Raw genomic sequence first — 19,369 nt, forward strand, 5'->3', positions numbered from 1 at the left:
TAAGTATTGAAAGACCACAATAAGTTCTCTTCAGAGCTCTCTCGATTCTCCAGGCTAAACCACTCCAGCTTGCTCAGCCTTTCTTTGTGTCACTGATAAATGAACTACGGTTGCTTCACAAAGACTGCAGCACAAAGTCCTACTGGCAAGTCTTGCATGAATGTTTGCCAGGTCTGAAAAATCATAGGGTAACTTCAGGGGCACTAAGTTGTTACAAACAAGGAAGCCCACCACTTCTGAACAAAAAGACCAAAACAGTTAAAGTTTTTCCAACTAATAAACCCTTTTAGAAAGAATATTATATTCACTCACTACAGAAGGTTCCAAAACATACACTTCTTTTGGAAGAATATGTCTTTATTGTAACCTAGAGAAATAAGTAATTTCAGTAAGAATGCAGTAAAAATACCTTCCATTTGAATAGCTTCACACGTGCAGATCACACTTAATTGTGTCCTGGTACAACTAACAGTAAGGTGGTTTCTTTTTGCTTCAGAATAGGGAATATTCCTCACCATTTAACAAATTATGGCTTATGAGAGACATTGATCTGTCCTGAATCTTGTACTCTTTTAGATCTGCCACATTGCATCAGCAAAATCAAGTGCTGGTAGTATCATACGGGGGCAAGTTTAAACTTAAATAAAATTATTTTAGCAAAGTTTTAATCATGTCCAGAATCTGCTGTCACCTACGTAGGGATGCAGAACAAACTCATACAACCTGGGGCCTATATTTACATAAAAGGTTCTACCCAAGGTTAAAAGTACTCTGCTCTATACTCTTTCAACATGTTACTGAAAATCTGTGAACTTTCACTGTCATCATACTGTGAACTTGTACAATAACTAACTAGAACATGCAGAAAGTGAATATTTTTATAAATGAAAAGATCTGAAGGAGTAACACTAAAACACAGTATCATTCTCTTACTTTTTGTCAGAGATGCCTTCTCATAAGACAAACTTATCACTTAGTAAATATGGATCACTAGGAAAATGATTATCTGGATATAAATGTTCTGCTACAGGCAATGAATGCTCTGTTCCTGATGCTTGTGACTGACAGACTCATGAAAGATTGTCCTAAAGGCTGTCCTAATGACATTTTTCCCTAGCTATTTGCTTTTGTTGGGCAATGCTGTGCCCATAGTGCACTCAAAACCTGAGCTATTTAAGGAACAGATGTGCCTCAGTGTGTTACACCTGAAGATTGATTTTTCCAGGTTGGCCTTTTCCCTCTGCATTCACCCTACAGGATACTGCTTTACAAATAATAAATACTGCTTCCTGTACACAAAGTCATAATAAAATGAGACTAAGTAAATACTTGGTCTGTTTTTTTTTTTTTTTTAATCCACAAAATAAAGCCTCCCACACATGCCATTTTTTCTGTTTAAGACTCATAGCCTGCCTGCAGGTACTGCTGTCCTCTCTCTGCCTCTGGGAAAGGAGATGAACCTTATCAAGTAATTACAGCAGGCAGCAAAGTGTAGTGTCAGCTGAGTCAATGCACGTATATGTTGTTACTGTTCACTCACTTACTGCTGCTTACTTGCTAAATGAACTGACCCGATGAGTCAGTCACTGCAATAAAATGATGTAACACATAAAAATTCTGAACTAGTAACCTCCAATATTCTTTGAACACTTGGGAATAACCCCTGCATTAGTCAGGGAGCAGCAAGTGCAAGGTGCCATTGCCTTGGTGAATCATGAACAAAAGAGACTCGGAATCTCTTACACCTCTGTGTAACACCCCTTGTTTTCTTCCACTACAGGCCCATGTTTCCCAAACTGGGCACACAGTGTAAACACGGCTGTGATTCTGATTCTGGCTACATCCCTACTAGTCAATGACTCATCCAAGCACACCTTAATCAATTACAGTTCTGTGATCTGTGCTCCTCCATGTTTACACACATCTATTTGCTACAACAGATGCATTTCTGCATTGGATCTTTATCCAGCTATCCTCCACCTGAAGACAAATATAGCGTCCTACGTATCAAGCAGCCTGGTCTTATGCTTTCTCTAAGTGGTGTTTTGTATCAACAGAATTCATTTCCAATCCCTCATTAAATCTACCAAATTACAAATATCACTTTTCCAATTATGCAGTCTCTACTGGCTTTGTCAGTCATTCTGTCAAAAAGCAGACTTCCAAACCCGCTGTCTGAAAGCCTCTCCATCAAGCAGGTAGCACTATATATTAATACCAGGCCTACTCAAAACATCTGGATATTTGTCAAGGGCACATGTCAATCAATTTGTTTCCCACAGGTTGAGCTAAAGCCTCTCTAGTCTCTACGGTAAGGTGAGTAAGCTTAAACGAACAAAGAATTAATATTAATGGCTATAAAACTCAGACCTCCAGCAAGCAGTTTGCTATACTGCTGAATAAAATACCCTCACTTCATAGCTTTGCAGACAGGCAGTGACATCTGGCTGGTTCCCAATATTCTGAGTCACCTAGGTGAAGCTGCAGTTTCTGCAGTGCTGATGTCTGGTATTTGGTACAGAGTGATGGGAGCAGGAATAACAAGGGAAAATAGCGCACAGCTGAGTAATGAATTCCCCTCTGATCAGTACACACAGGGCTATATCCATATCACCTCCCACATAAGAGGTGGAGCCTCTGAGAACTCCAGGCTCTCCAACTCCAGAGACTGATCATCTCCAATTTTTGCTTTGTATTTGTGTACACCTATTTCCTTTCCTCATCGCCAGCTTTGTGGACTTCAGTTATTTCTATCCTTAAGGATGCAGTTAGTTAGCTTCACAGAGTTTTCACTTTGTGAAAATCAGCTCAGACCCTTTGTGCTGCTTATCTGTGATGGCCCCAAGTGTTTTTTAGAAAGGGCTGGAGAAGGCAGATATTAAAAGTACACCTTTCCGTTCCAATTTTTGACAAAACAACAGATGATACATTAATCCTGCTGACTATTCCTTATAGAACTTCTCCCTTCCCTTAATCTCTTTGGTCATTAAGATACAGAAATGGTTTGTCCTCAGAACCACTGGAAGTAAAGTGAGGATTACAGCTTTCCCTCCCAGCATTCCATGCAGAGCTTTTTCCTTCCCTCTGATTAACAAAAAACCAGTGTACAGCATGGCCAGCACCACACACTTTCTGGTATCACCTGGTACAGACATTAAAGCATATAGGTTAGATGAGTAGAGGCTGGAGCTGTGGAAATTGCCTTACCAGTTCTGTGAAAGACTTACTGTAAAAGAGGGCACAAGGTGAGGACAGCATTTCTGCACTTAACACATTTGTCACAGCAAGGGGAAGCCGCAAAGCAAACTTGAGGTGCCTGTTGTGACAACTCCAGAGGTTGTATGCTAAGCTCAATGCAAATATCTGTGCTACTTTCCTAACAGCACCATGATGAATAATGTTAGTCATTCCATAAGCACAGAAAGAGGTAGTCTCTCCATTGCTGGTGGCAATAAAGGAGTAGACGCTCTGGACCAGAAAAAAAAAGAATCCATCTAATTCTGTCTTGCCTAAATGAATCGTCAGTACCATCATCCTTATAGAAGGATGTAAATATATATATATATATATATATTCTACATGCAGATAAGAGCTTTCCTTACAGAGAAAGAGCTAACCTGGCTATCAAGTTTCCCTTGTGCAATTCCCCGTCACTTTGAGCCACGAAGGTCAATAACACCCACTGCATTCTAAGTAGTCCTCTTGGCTACAATCCATCTCTGCTATGGAGAAACCACTGCCAACAGACTTATGCCAGAGCCTTAAAGGTCCAGCTCCCACATCTTCATAACCTTGGCAAATGTCTGAGCTGTTAGTCTTACAACTGGAGAAAATTAATCCTTTGGCAAGACCAAAGCAGGTGACCAGGAGGGGACAGCCAGGAAGCCAGGATCAATAGGTGGAATTAATCAATACTTAAGAAATTCTCTAATGTGGGTTTTAGGTAACAGCCTCTCTGAACTGCAGATAAGATGCAAGTGGGGTTGAATATGGCTCAGTAAGTTGACTCATCTGCCCCATCCTATCCATAAGGGCTTACCTGTTCTGATTCAAATTTCACTAGAAAATCTCCTGACTAGCTGAAATGGTGACGGCTGTTTTAAACACGCAGTACGGCAAGAGCCTAGCCAAATCAAATAAATTACTAGTCACGTAGTCTTCCTGGGGCTGGAGTCATCCTTGGGGAAGGCCTGTGGGCAGGCAGCTCAGCACTGCTGTCAACAAAAAGCCCTTGTGAACCATCTCCTTTGATACAGACGGCAGCTCCAGTGCAAATCCTCGGAAGGTGCCCTGGGACACATCTACACCAAGACTAGCAGCCTCAAAGAAAGCATGTGGTTTGATCTTCGTTGCTCATTACACACAGGTGAAGCAGTTACATTTTACCCATTTCTACAGAAAAGCATCACTGAAACACAGCCTTTCTCTCCTTTTCCAGTCTAGTTTCTTCAGAGACAGCAGCCAGCAGATCTAATGCACTTAAGAGGAGGCCTAGCCTCTCCTGAATCCTGTCTGACCTGAAATACTAGCTTTGTTGGCCAGAGGCCCAGGTGAGGCAGTAACTGTGACACTATATCTAGTACCTTTGCTTAACCTTTTCCCTCCCATATTGCCAGAATGCACTGCAGATACGTTGGCATCTTAGCAGCAAAGAACACTTCATATACAACGTTTTATTTCTCTTTCCAGTTGAGCACACCTAATGCAATGTTCCACAGCAACCACAAACAGTACAATGGATGCCAAACTCTGAGTCAGATGCTAGGCTGTCTTGCAAGCATTCAGTCTTCCTTACGGTCCTCAGGGCCAGAGGCTGCTGCACCAAGTGCCTCGAGCATTTCTCAGGGAGGGGCTCAGCAGCACCCTCACCTTTGGCCAATTGCTCGTTCTTTTCCACCCTCCTGCTTCAACTCAAAGAATGGCCAAGTGAGCAATATCCTTTTTTTTCCTGCTTTTCCTAGAAAAAATCCACAGGATTCCCCCCAGCATACATAATTCATGTCAGCTGGACAAAGACATTCTTAAAGGTTTCTGTTTTCCTGGTTTTAGTATTAATTGGACCATTTGACAATTTAGAGTGAGAGGGCCCTCAGGACATCTCTTGTCCGACCTCCTTCTCCAGGGAGGATCATCAGCCATGAGGTCAGACCAGGTAACTCAGTCTGGTATTGAAATCCTTCAGGGATGGAGATTGCACTGCCTTTCTGAGGAACCTGTTCCAGTGCTGGACTGTGAGGAAGTTTCCCCTTATATCCAGTTGCAGATGACAAAATGGCCTCTTCAACCACAGAAACTTTTCTTCTCCTGCTCTGGTAGTTTCCTTCTTTTGTTTCCTAATTTTCACAGTGGTATACTCACTTATCAGTCCCCTGCTCTCATCCAACTCCTACTTGTTCCCTTATTCCTTTCTTGACATTCCCTAACCTTGACTTCTCATCTTCACTACACCATACACTTCACCACACACCCTACACTTATAACACCTTGCTATTTCTTTGCTTAAAAGCCTTCCTGGGATTTTTTGCTCTCATTCTCTCCTCAATTTATTCCCTAAATTCTCTCTGAATGCCTGCTAGTCCCTGCAGAGGAAGATCCCATGCCACCTTTTTGCTTGAAATACTTGTAGGAGGCCCAGGTCTTCTCCACTCTGCATTCAAAAGCAGCACTAGAGTGTCTGCCTTCCTCTCTTCTGCAGCATTTCTCAGAGCATCACAGTAATCTCTCACAAGATGTTTTGAACTGGCAACTAGCTCGGTTTCAGATCCTGCCTTGGAGACTCTTGACAGAGTACTGTAGATGAAGCCACAACTTCCGTGAGGCAATGCTATCGCAACTCTCATGGCACGTGCCAATTTCCAAAGATCTTCAGGCAAATGAGAGATGCAGCCCAGCTGCGCAATTTACCCCTGAAGGAACTCCAGGTGAATTTATAGTAACATATGGAAAATGCTGACAGACTGCTTCCCTGCCCCCATCCAAGGGAAAAAAAAAAAAAAATACAGACTGGGATATCACAGCTACCTTAAATCTGACTTCCAGCTGTCAAGTTGTACATCGGGTGACTCACAGTTACTCAGTTATCAAGACAAGTTATCAAGCCAATCCTTTCGCTTTGACACCAAGTAATAATGACTCTCATGACATTTCTTCCTGTTCACTTGCTTGCCAAATAACACTGCTGATATCTTCTTTACAAAATAAACACCAGCTACCATAACCTGATGTACAAGCAAGCTGCTCCAGCTTCTCTCACTATAGTACAGTTTAGGTAAATCACCAGAAACTGTTAATTCAAGTGATTAAAAATACTTAACATACCTTGTATCACCTAGAATATTCTTAGACATCTACATCTCTAAAAAAGCATAGTGGCATCTTAAAATTCCATATAGCAAAAAGTCCCTAGAGAATCTCAGGCTCAGAAAGTCAGGAGTTTTCAGGCAGGATACAAAGCCCTGCTATCTAGTCTGGCCCAGGCACTGAAATGAATTGCAGACCAATCAGCCTTACAGAAACAGACCGCAACTTTTGGGTAGCTGTGCACCTCAAAGAGGAAAAGGTAACGTTTATGTAAATTTCTCTTCTCTAGGCTGAGTTTTATTTATCCTACTACCCATGGCAAGTTCAAAGCATTTATTGAAGGGCATTAAAAACAATTCCACACCAAACAAACTGGTAGAAAAGGCACTGTTGCTGGGACACTCACAAATACCCTTATCCTTGAGTGCCCTATTGTGGGGCAGCCTACACAAGAACCATTTTATCCTCACCTGGCAATGTGTTCTAATGTATTACTGTAAGTTTTGTTTTACATCAAAACCAATTTGTTTTACATAATACATAATGTTTTACTCAACTCTAGTCTTCTGTATTGTCTCTAATAGAAGCCACTATCAAATACAAAAGAACACAGTAGAAATGGAGCAGAGCAAACCTTCAATTTCTATCCATCATCCATTACGGGTTCACTAGTAAGCTCTAGTGACACATCACAGATTATAGTAGACTTATGGTCGGCTACCTGCTCCAGGCCCTCTTCCTCCTTCCTTTGATGCTGAGGCAAAAGGGTATTCTGGATGAACCCATCAGAGTTACTATGAGCTCATCCTGCCCCAAAGGAGCACTTTCACCGCCTTATTTGTTATAAAATAACCTGTATCTCAACTCAAGTAATCAGTTCATGCTATAGACTGATTTAAGAAGCTCCAAGCCTAAAAACATGAAGCATATCTTTCAACAAATACCTGAAAAATGGCTGGAAATCAAATTTAAAAGCCTGATAACAGCTGCCCTGCTAACTACTGAAATCTGCTAGCCATGTTCCAGCTTAGCACTCAAATACTGGTGGTACCCTCCCCACCCCAGCAGATGAAACAGCATCCTAAGCTACTTAGAGGAAAAATACTTCAAAGTAAATTAGCTGGATGCTCCCACTAGCACAGGCATACAATACACTTTAATTCCTCAGCGATCTCTTTTTATGCTAAAACTGCTTGAAGGAGTTGAATAAAAAAGTCAATCAATTAATCTTCCATGACAGCCCTCTAAAATCACCAGCTCTAATTGGAGCACCTGTGAAAAATAGCCAACAGAAAGTAGAAGGGTATGGCAAACCAGACAGGGTGCAGCAAAGTAAAGCCTTCACAAGCTTGCATCTGAGTCCCACATGTGACTCTAGTCTCTACACCAAGGGTGATGCAGAGAGAAAGGTAACTACAATGATGAAACAAGGAGAGGCTTATGTGGAGAGACTGGAGAGCAGAACAGAGATGCTGGGATTCCGATCTGAAGGGAAGATGGGTGCAGGAGACTGGAAGGATTATGATCCAGGTTAAAAGGAGGAAAAAAAAAAAAAAAAAAAAAGGCAGCAAACAAGCTGAATGTGCAACCCTCACCACAAATGGTTACTTGACAGACCCTGTAATTTTAAGAGTGGGGGCTTTTGTGGAAACCAGCAGCAAACTGGGTTAAAGCAGATAAAATAAAACACTTTACACACTGAGCAGGGAAATTCCAGAGCTTTCTAGCACCAGTGGTTCTGGAGGCAGCCATGCTCAGCAAGTTCAAAATGGGACCCGATAAATTTATGGAAAACAGATCTGTAACCAGAAAATACAGGACCAGTGAGAGATGTAAGCTCACTACAACAGCTGTGGCTTCTGCAGGAATGCAGGAGAACTGAACCACAAGAAGTGTGTGGGCTTGCAAGCTTTCCCCCGAGTAGCCTTTCCTACTCCTATCACAGGCATTTGACTACTAGCCTAAATCAAATTTTAGTCTGATCCATTAGGGCACATTTCATGTTGCTTTCACTCCCGCATACAGATCTCTCAGCTTTAGTTTGATCCACAGCCAAACAGAAGATTCAAATTCAAAACTTCAGTTTGTACATTGCCTCACACATTCACACCTGCACACACATGCAAATCCTGAATGGATGTTACTTTCATTATACAAAATTCTGGATTAGCTTTATTTTCCATTGAAATATGGGCTGTCACTTGTGATCCGGTCAGCTGACATCAAGAGAGAATGCATTTGAACTGCTATCAATTACTACACTGGAATACAATACAATTTTGATAGACAAGTAAAACAATTATTAATGTGCTTAGCATGATTGCACCAAGGTTATCACTGGTGTTTGGTATGTATTGAAGACAAGCAAATAAGCAGACAAACATTCTCATGAACAGTGAGCAACTTGGGAAAGTATAAAAGTACTTGCACACATACCTCTGCACACCTACAGAATACTGTGCACACATACCTCTGTATGTATACATTTGTGTGTGTAATGCTTATTTTCAAAGTTATAAAAAGAGGATTTAAGATAAATCATTAACCCATCACCAGAAAAATCTGTCTGCAAAATCCCAAAGTTCTCCATCAATATACAGATATCACCTTTTCCTGCTAGAGTGAGGGGATACTAAAGTAACTTGGAGATGAGACCTGTTTTACCAGAAGTCATATCACAGGAAAACCTTTATGAAAGCCTTATTTTGAAACTACTGCTTCCAGGAAAACCAGAAAAATGGGCTGATCACACCAGAATTAGAAAAAACTTGTGTGCCAATTCTGAGATTGAGTCATATAACTTTGCTTCACAAAAAAAAAAAAAAAAAAAAAAAAAAAAAAAAAAAAAAAAAAAAAAAAGATTTGGTTCAGTGTATTTTAACAAGTTTATGGGTCATTTTTTAACTTGTCAAAACATATGCCAGGCATGTGTGCAGCAGCCAGGTAACTTATTTAGGTACTTTCTGAAAACAACATGCAAAAACAAACATTTAGTACAAATGATTATCATTTATTCTTTGATTTTAGCTTCATACTGCTATCTTTGCATCACTGTATTTAATTGCACTCCACATTTCCTTCATGATTCATCATTGCATAATAAACTAGATAAGCACTTTATGGGTGTGTTGCAGGTTTGCACAATTAACTGAGTCTATTGGACTGGAAATTACGTTTTGTATTAACTGAAAAGATCATGTGGCTTACATAGTTAGTGGGTGTTGGTTGATTAGAATGGAAAGTGCCAATTATTGAAGGAGAAAATAAAGATGAACTCATTCTGTTTAAGAAGTACCTATGTCTTCCCGGAAATGTTAAGGTTTATCTGGGATAGGATTCCCAGTTACTAAATTAGAAAGAAAATTATTCTTACTGTGTTTATGAGCACACAGGAATGGCAAAGGAGGAAGCAAGGGAGATGAAGGCATAAGAAAACATATCATCCAGGAACAGGATGAGCTTCTATACTAAGGCTACCTCCACCACTGCTGCTACCATTTCTCTATCCCCTGCCCAGCAAACTGGACACATCTGTCACACAAACTGGAGCAGGCTGTACTGACTCACCAGTGACAAGCTGCTCTGCCCTTAGCAGACGAAGAGACTAAGCAGAGCCTGGAAAGAAAACCTTTCAAAGAAGTTATAACTACTAAACTTGTAGTGACCCTATGGATGAGTGTAGTCTCAAGACTACAGCAACTTCTGGACTTGCCAGTACCACTGTTGGACATACCATGAACTATGCACAACCATGCACATGCAGGCAACCTCACCACTCCAGAACTCACCTCACTGTCTCTCACAAAGAACTACTCCCAGCCATGCAGCAGGAATGCTTTTTCCCCACCACCACATACATTAAACTCAACAGCAGATTCAGTTCAATCATACTTTTGAACAACTCAATCACAGTACCAAAAATCTGCACCTAAAGTGCAGATGTCCCCAAACTGACTGAAAGCTATGTATTTGACTATAATATTCACACAGAAGATGATGCTTATAATTTAACTAGTTTAAATAGAGAAAAATCAAAGTTGTGCTAAGAACTCCTGCTATGTATTTGTTCTACAACAACAAAAAAGCATAATTTGCATTTGGAATCACCCCTCAGATCATGTGTGAAATTGTTTCCAATGATTTTTTTCTGCAACATACTTGAAAACAAGTAATTATATAAATTAATTATCCCTTGTAAATTTTTAAATTTGAACATGGGACAATTCAAGTCAGGGTTTCGAAAAAGTGACTGTTATCTTCCAGCGTCTTATATTAATGGAAGACAAAGTTGTTTTTTTGTTGTTGTAGTTTTAGTTTTGGGGTGTTTAAAAAAAAAAATCAAGTTATTCCCTCAATTTATTTATTATAATTCTAGATGTTTTTAATCTGAGGTCTGAAAATGCTGGACAACAGACCAAGACCCTCCAAAAGCTCATGTTTCTCATTCCTGAAAGCAGATTATTATTCCTACAACAATGCCAGCATCAATAAAATCTGGTTACCCTTGCAGACTTCATAATAGAACTAATACACATAATATATAAAGTACAGATCATGTAGAAATAACCTCATAAAAATGTATAAAATAACTCATTTTAATGTAATTATCTACAAAGATATCTCACTGTCAGAATTTCTACTATCTGCCAGTCTTGCTTTTTCTGCCAACTTGCATTAGTGACAGCTGCAAATTCCAGCAGCTGCTACAAGGTTCAGAAGTACTAACTGCACACAAAAGTTCACTCTGCAGTATTTCTGAGTAACTTGAAACAAGGTCTGTGGTGGGATGCAAGAGTAAGAGGAAACTTTTTCTGTCCAAGTAAATATGACCAGTGGATTAATTTTGAAATGAAAAAATCTCCTTAAGTTGAAGAGCTTACAAAATGTTGTACAAAAAGTTTGTTGACAATTACTGTGATCATCTTTCTTCCCCTTTTTTCATCTGTTTGCAGTCAACACTGCTATGCAGAAGTGTAGTTAAGAGCTGTCCTATACAGACACAGTGCATGTGTATGTACACATTAATGATACAATTGTTTCAGAGTCAAAAGCTATTCACATGCCTCCATTTTTTAGATGTCCAATTTGAAACGTTTTCATGCTACCTGATTCGGAAGGAATGACCTTAGTTTTTTCTCTACACAAAAATTATTAAAGTCACATATACATGGTCTTGAGTAGAGACAGGGGACTAGAGATACCACCATTTAAAATTAATTTCCAAATAAGCATTTTAAATATCAGTTATTTAATTCCAAGTGCAGACATAAGTAAGGAGCTGAAATTCATAGGTTTTGCTTAATCTTTATCATATAAAGTCCTATAGTGCTCAACTTCTCAGAAAATCAGTGTTTTATTAGTATGCACAAAAAAATGTACTTATGGAAGTAAACTTTAGCCTCTGGAATTATTACTGTTGGTCATAAATAGATATTGAAATTGTATGACAGATTTTGACATGATAAAAAAAAAAAAAAGAGCCAAATCCAGTAGCACAGTCTCACTTTGATGGGGATGTCCACAGTAAAGGATCAGTAGTGCAAATATATACACACATCTCAAAATAAAACTGGACAGTGGACTGTCGTGTCCTCTTCCCCATAAGCTGTTTAGGCAGAATCTCAAACACAAATAAAATTAATTTTACAGTGTTCGGGAGTCAAGTTACTGAACTATTAATTTATACAATGATACACTTCACACTGTTTCCAAAAGCCATTTTTCTATATATAGCTTTTAAACTGAAATCACTGGTTCAGAATGAGAACCAGCTGATCTTTACCCCAAATTTGCCTTCCTGCTCAGTCTACTCTTATCTCCCTGGCTCACCAAAGCCAGGTCTACTCTTACACTACTCCACTGTCAGATCATGTAAAATCTCTGAAATATCCCTCCCCTGCTTTCAGAATTTTCATAAATAGATAGATAAGGGAGCCCAAGCTTCCACAGGTTATGTTTTTAATGGTAAGCTATCCTTGTAGGCTGTCAGTTTTACTTACAATTTATTTTGTAGAGAACACAAACCATGCCAATTAGTGATTCTCTGCACATAAACAATTTTATCAAAAGAGCTGACTGTGGTGTTGCCATTAATAAAAATGATAAAGCAAACCATGGGAAAGGCACAGAGAAATCAAAGAACTGACTACTACCACTCTTTTCAATCTCACTCAAGTCTACCAACCAGTTATGAAGACTTTAAAAGACGGAGCACTTCTAGACTTGCCAATACAAAATACCCAACATCTACAGGTGCTGACAACATTTACTTATTTTGAAGAGTTCCTGGTCTCTCTTGACAAGCATGAGTCTGGCCACAGCAATCCATGCATCTGATGCTACACAACACGTTATGCCAGGTGATCAACTTAGTAGACACATGACTTCAGCAGCGTACTCTGCAGTGCATGGGATCACCTGGGACTGGCTCCTTCCACTGATGCGTACCTGATCTAATTCACGTTCCTTATCTTGGCGACTTTGATAGAGACTAATAATCAAACTTTACTTTGTGTCAGGACCAGTTCAGAGCCCCTTGTTTCAAACACTGCAATGGGCAAAACAGTTGAGACCTCTTGCAGCAAGGAAGAGAAATCCTTTCCTGGCAGGGGTAATAATCACACAGACGCACAGAAGACACAGAGGTGTTTTGCAGCTTTCAGGTGCAAACTCACTTTGTTCATTTATCAAAGCCAATATACAAGGTAAGGTGCATAGATCAAGTTAAGTACTACTAACCACTAATCATATAGCTTCTAGTTGTTTGGAAGAACAGCCACCAAAATCAATGTCTACCTGCAAAATACTGTGTGAGTACATTGTATTGTTCTCAACTCTTTTAGATTTGCTGCAAGAAAAGCATCTATGTAGTGGGAGTTCACCCTGGAAGAAAAAGTACACTGGAAAAGGAACAGTCTGGTAGATCACAGCAACAGACTATGTTCAGAAAGGATGAAAACTTCAGCCATGCTGCAGAACCTTACACTGCAAGTGGATAGATTCCAGAAACTTCCCCCAAACTATGATGATGCAAAACACTAAACTCCCGTGGAAACAATACACCTAAAGGGCATAAAAACATAGTTTGAACCAATCAGCTCACAACAAGCCCTCTGGCTCTGCAAAGAAGCAGATGGACTGGGATTTGAGTCAGCTCCTCTGTTTCTGCTGATCCTCCCAGTGTTCTGCTATGGAAATTCTCTCTACAGCACCCTGAAAGAATTCCATATGACATGGAACAAGCAAGCTCCAGGTATTCTATCAGAGTAGAGCTAGGCTTTTTGACAACCAGTTTGCATGGCTGAAAGCAAAAATGAACTCAGTCTGGGATACCTGTATAACAATGTCTCTACATCAGCAATATACAACTAATATTTCTCCAAAGCATTCCAATCTTACAGGATGGATAGTAAAAAAAACAGATGTGACTGTGGCCACTTCTGGGAAATACAAGTGTGAACAAACAGCTATTTTTAAATTATCAAGTTCCATTCCAGTCTGTTACAGAATGTGTGTCAATCTTTGTCCTTTTTTGATCTCTTCCCTCACTCAGCTTATGCTTGTGTACTGAAGAAGTCTGAGCACATGATTACCCCATCCAGGCAACATGCCTTTGAAATGGCTTTTTAATTTAGACTCTCCACTCCCTGACAGACTGACTTTTGCAGTATGTCTGTATTTGCTGTCTAGACACTTGCATATGCTAACCTCTAATTTAGCCCTCCTTTACTGACCCATGAGTTTTTATTCCCTTCTGTGGGTCTTCTGGCTAAACTGGAAATGCAGCACATTCATTCTGCCCCGTACCTCCCTGGTGTAACTGCATTCATACAAATCTGACCACTGAAATAAACATACGTTCTTCATTTACAACAACAAATCCTAATACTGAAAATGTTTTGTTGCACTCTCCTAATCCTGTTCCCTTCTTTGCTGACTCTAAACCTCCAAACTCAAAGAACAGAGCAGTCCTTTCCTGGAAGAATCATAGGGACACAGGATTGGAAAGGACCTACAAGATCATCTAGTTCAACCATCCTCCTATCACCTATACTACTCACTAGGCTAGTAAATTGTATCTCTCAGCACCTCATCCAGGTGTTTCTTGAACTCTGTGAGGGACAGTGACTCCACCACCTCCCTGGGCAGGCCAATCTGCATAGACAGGGACCTAGGCTGAATTTAGTATGCACACACTGCGTACACAGTTACATAGGCAGAACATGATGAAAATGTCTGACTGAAATATAGAAGTGAGAGCAAAATACAGATACATCCTAAGAATAGCCAAATGCTGGCTCAAATCCAAGGTCCATCTAAGACAATACTGCTTCTAGCTTAGGGAAAAAAGAAAACAGATGATTAAGGCAGTGGGCAATGTCCTCTCCCAACAGCCTGACACAAGACACTTCCTCTACAGTCTTAATCGATATTTCCTTCATCAGTCTCTCTGCACACATTTTTGTCAACTCAAGCTAACACTTCTGCCATTTGCAGCATTCAGATTTAATGAAGGTACACAGATGAGAGCTCACAAAAGCCATGCCGTACTTCCACTTTAAGTAGTATGTTTGCACAACAAACCACTTCCATGTGCCTGAAGCATAAAAGATTTCCTATCTGTGTCATTTTCTACAGATGACTGAAGAGGCAATTTAGCTTTATCCAATTGCTTTAAAGTCTTGTATAAGGTGAATTCATATAAAGCCTGAATAATGGGCCCTGTATAAAACAGAATTTGAGCATCAGGTGTGCACAGTAGTATCTTGTTGCCATTGTAATCCAAGAGTCTGCACTGCTTATCTATGGTTACACATTAATGAAACTCATTGTCTCTGCCTCTTACTCACACACCCACGTCTTTCTCTACCCCAAATTATGTGCCACAGTACACTGCATAACATCCCCCTGTACAGTAAGAAGAGGTATACAGTTTATCTGCTTGTAATATGCGCAAGACAACTTATTTACTCACGTACCAGCACGACTTTACAACTGCTGCATGATAGCCTCTGATTCACTAACAATTCAGTGAGACCATAAGCAGTTCTGATGCAACCTGTATGTGTTATGATTTCCTCCAGATTAACAGATGCTCCAGTTGATTTCTGTCGCTTCAAGTTGATAGGTTGAACACTTAGGTAACTAAGTTTTACTGTTCTCTTTATTTTGCTTACATTGTCATAATGCATGCATCACTTTAGTAAGAGTACCACACAGACTCCTTAACCTCAAAATTCATATGTAGACCCACTGTCAGACCACCACAAAGCAGAAGAGAAGATAAGGACCTGAATAAAACATGAAACTATGTAATGATCACACTGTTTCATTTCTGCTGGGCATATCTTGATTCTGTTTGAGGTAAAGACTGATTTTTAGGGAAGAGATGAGGAATATGACAACTCATTCATTTTGGAAGTCAGTATCCAAGCAAAGACTGATGTGTTGAACTTTAAACTATTATATAATGATAAAATTCATAACTTTCCATGATGGAAAGGTTTATTCACAGACCGCTTTCTGCATTGCTTTTTGCTAGGTTTTCTTTTCCCAGCTGACTCCTTAATAAAGGAGTTGATAAATCCTACATTTGAAATAACTGAAGTGATAGATTGTCTCAACTCTGCAGAAACACCTCTGGACGTGCTATAGAATTGTATGTACACCACCCTCACTCACATAACCAGTCACACAAAAGCTAGCACCACAGCATCCAACTTACATTTTATTTACCTCTCTTTATAAAGGTTTTTCTTCTCTGACTGACTATAATTGCCTTTTCTAGTCATTTACAAGAAAGGAAAGAAGAGCATCTAAGCTACTTACTGCCTTTCAGGTAAACAGACTGGAGGTACATTTACTAAAAATTAGAGGAAAAGGGAAAGGCTTCCTGCTCCCGAGCAGCTTCCATGAATAAGTAGGATTAAGCTATAATACAGCAGCAGCTACTGTAAAATGAAGACATTGTTTACAGAAGTTGGCTTACCAAAAAATCCCAACAACCTCCAGGACGACCATATAAGAGCTAAATCTGACATTCTATAATAAATATGTATGTTACTTCCCACGTTAGTCTTTCAATACAAAGTTTTACTTTCATCATTTTGTAGCTCCCCAAGGAGATTTTGCCTTTCACTTCTCCAGTTGCTGCTTACATTTTTGACATTCTCCTCTCAAAACAAACAAAAATAGGAGCTGAGAATCATAAGTGTTAAAAGCAGGAAATATTAAGGGAATAAAGTCAGTAAGAAGGTATACACTGCAAAGCAAGCTAGAAATAGGACAACTCTGATCAATGCATTTCCAGTATCACAGGGATTCTCTCTGCAGTATGGAGCCCAAAATAATATTTTTCCACAAAATTCAGACATTTCTTTTATTATCTGCAGACAAGTCTGTTATCCACCTCCAAAGCAAGGTACAATACAGACTTAGAATATTTTGTAATACTAAGCTGGTTAATATTAAACATCCAGAATGTCCAAGATTGCTTAGGAATTAGACTTTAAAGCAACTATCAAATTGCAAGGAGTAGTTTGCACATGCCAACAGAACTGTGAGGTGTTTTAAAAGTCCTGAAATACTTCATATTGCAACGAAGGGACACAGACAAGAATGTAACTGTTGGTACATGATCTATTACAAGGAAGAGATGTCAACGGTTAATGTTTTACTTCTTCAGTATGTTCCAACAGCAAGTAAAGCCATAAATATTTTTGTTAAATGATCAGAAATTAAAGGCAATGGGATTTCAGTGAACAAAGACCATAGGTAGAGTCACTTAACAGTAAGAAGAAAAAAATAAATACAAATCAATTACTTCCACCTGACTCAACTTCAAAATTATCCAAAAGAATAAAACCAGACCTGCTGATAGAAGCACAGAGGCTGTAAGGTAGCATCATCTCCAGGGAAAGCCAGAATGCTCTTTCCCTGTGCCAGTTTCTCACACACAAGTTAAAAAGCCAAGCAAATATTATTGCTCAAATTCCAACAAAAGACTACTGCAACAGTTTGTCCTATTGAAGTCACTGCAATGTTCTGAAATGCATTTTAAAAAAAAAGTTTGTCTCATATCCATTCACAGTAACATTTTGGATTATTTGTACCATCAGCGAGTATATATCAACATATCAGAATTTAAAAAACAAAACAAAAACACTTTACTGCTCAACACAACTATGCAAACAGGACAATTTAAATTTAAAATAACTCACACTGCATGTGCAGTTCATCCACAGAAACATTTAATCAACTACAGTCTTGAAGTCCAGTGCAACAGAAATACAGTAGACCATCTGGAATAAGTCTGAGACCACATACAGTTCATTGTAAGGCATCACCACTAGTTGCCACTCTGTCTAAACATGGGACCAGGTCACAACATAGCGCAGTTTCACCCTAACACAGGGTGTTTTATTTTATCAAAACCAAAACCAATTTGCCTGCTCTATTCTTTTCTTTGGATGACTTCCACCCCCCTTTGTCTTTTGCTTTCTCTCATCTGCTTACACATCTAGCCAGCTTTAGAGGACCTCTTCATTATTTCTCACATCTAAGGGGAGGAAAAAAAAAAAAAAAAAAAAAAAAACACACTCCAAGTTCATATCCTTTCCCTTTTGCACATCACCTTCATTGGTACAACAAGACAAGTTACAGTTCTTATGGTACAAATATACAGTAGGATATCTTACTGTCCCTAAAAACAAAGGCAGATAAGGGATTTTCAACTGCAGACATACTCCACATAGTGCAAGGGTGAAAAAGAAAACCAAAACTCAGCTGTGAAATGAAATCAAGTATTTTTCCTTCTTGGTCACATGTATCCCAGTTCAAGGAGTACAGCGGATGCGTTTTCTTAAATTATCGTTAGTAGTTCTCAGTGCTGAGAATTTTAGAGTCTGCTGCTGACATTTCTTTTATCACCAAAGCAATGACTGCACCGTAGAGCAAAACTGATTTTAAAACTATTACAATTAAAAAAAAATCTATATGAGTTTCAATCGTTTATGCTGTAACATGCAGTATCGCCTACAAATGCTCACAAAAGGCTATATTTACAGAACACCTCCCAGTGAGAATCTTACTGCTCTAGCCACTACAGTTTATCATCACAAATGCTAACTCTGGACACAAAATACACTGTCAAGTCTGTGGTAATTCACATATGATTACTCAAGATTCATAATAAATCGTTGCACGTAATGAATTCATCTCAGGACAAGGTCCTGGAAAGAGAATGTTCACAGCAGCAATTCCTATTAAAGTGAAAAGCTTAGTTCCTTTGTTTTTAAATTTGATGATGACGAAGGTTAAGCCTTCCCTGTGACCGCAAAGTACTTGAAGGTCAAATGAGTCAAGGGGAGAACTAGCTACTCCTCAAAGGTATTGCTATCACACAGAAAGCTTAGCGCACTACCAGCACAGAGAGGCACACAGACGCGAAAGCCGTAACGTTTCTCACCAGCGGACACGGACGGGTAACGCAGGACCTCAGCGTCTGCCCGGCATCTCCCAGTTCCGGCAGCTCACTTCGGGTCGGGAGGAGGGGAGCGAGCACCCGCTGGCGGCAGACGACGCGGCGGGCGCCTCTCCCAGGCCCGGCGCTGAAACCGAAGGAGTCGGCGCTACCCAGCCCGCCCCCGCCCGGGCAGGGCGGCGAGGCCTGGGGCTTGCTGGTGTCTCGCCGCAGGCGGGGAGAGCCTCACACAAGCTCGCGTGTGGCGGCCGAGCGACTTCACTGGCAGTCAGGGACAGGACCTGAGCAGATCGAGGGCAGGGGGAGCACACAGGGCAGCCGCCCGCCCCGCGGGCACGAGGGACCGGCGGCCCCAAGGAAGGTCACGAGCACGGGGGAGGGGGGCGCTGGTTACCCACGGGGGCTACTTCGTCTGCAAGGGAAAGCTGCGCGGATCGCCGGGGATGGGCACAGGCGGGCTCTGGCGAAGCGAGCGCGTGCCCGACGAAGCCACAGCGACACCGCTGCCCCGGGGAGCGGGCTGCGCGCAAGGGCTGTCAGTCAGCGCTGTTTCCCGGCCCCGCCGGAAGGGGCACCGCCACCTCCCGG

General features: G+C 40.5%; 1 protein-coding gene across 2 annotated transcripts in view; it reads right to left on the reverse strand.

Annotated features, from left to right (window-relative positions):
* SLC45A1 (solute carrier family 45 member 1) overlaps window positions 1-18,903 on the reverse strand; it is a 70,016-nt gene extending 51,113 nt beyond the window's left edge. Inside the window, exon 1 of one of the 2 annotated variants that reach the window (XM_035344415.1) lies at window positions 18,767-18,903. The gene's annotated coding sequence lies outside the window, so the exon portion shown is untranslated. The remainder of the gene's footprint in view (window positions 1-18,766) is intronic. The other variant, XM_035344414.1, reaches the window with a different exon arrangement.
* Window positions 18,904-19,369: the final 466 nt, after the last annotated feature.

The sequence above is a fragment of the Oxyura jamaicensis genome, chromosome 21 (genome assembly GCF_011077185.1).
Source record: "Oxyura jamaicensis isolate SHBP4307 breed ruddy duck chromosome 21, BPBGC_Ojam_1.0, whole genome shotgun sequence".
NCBI classification, from domain to species: domain Eukaryota; kingdom Metazoa; phylum Chordata; class Aves; order Anseriformes; family Anatidae; genus Oxyura; species Oxyura jamaicensis.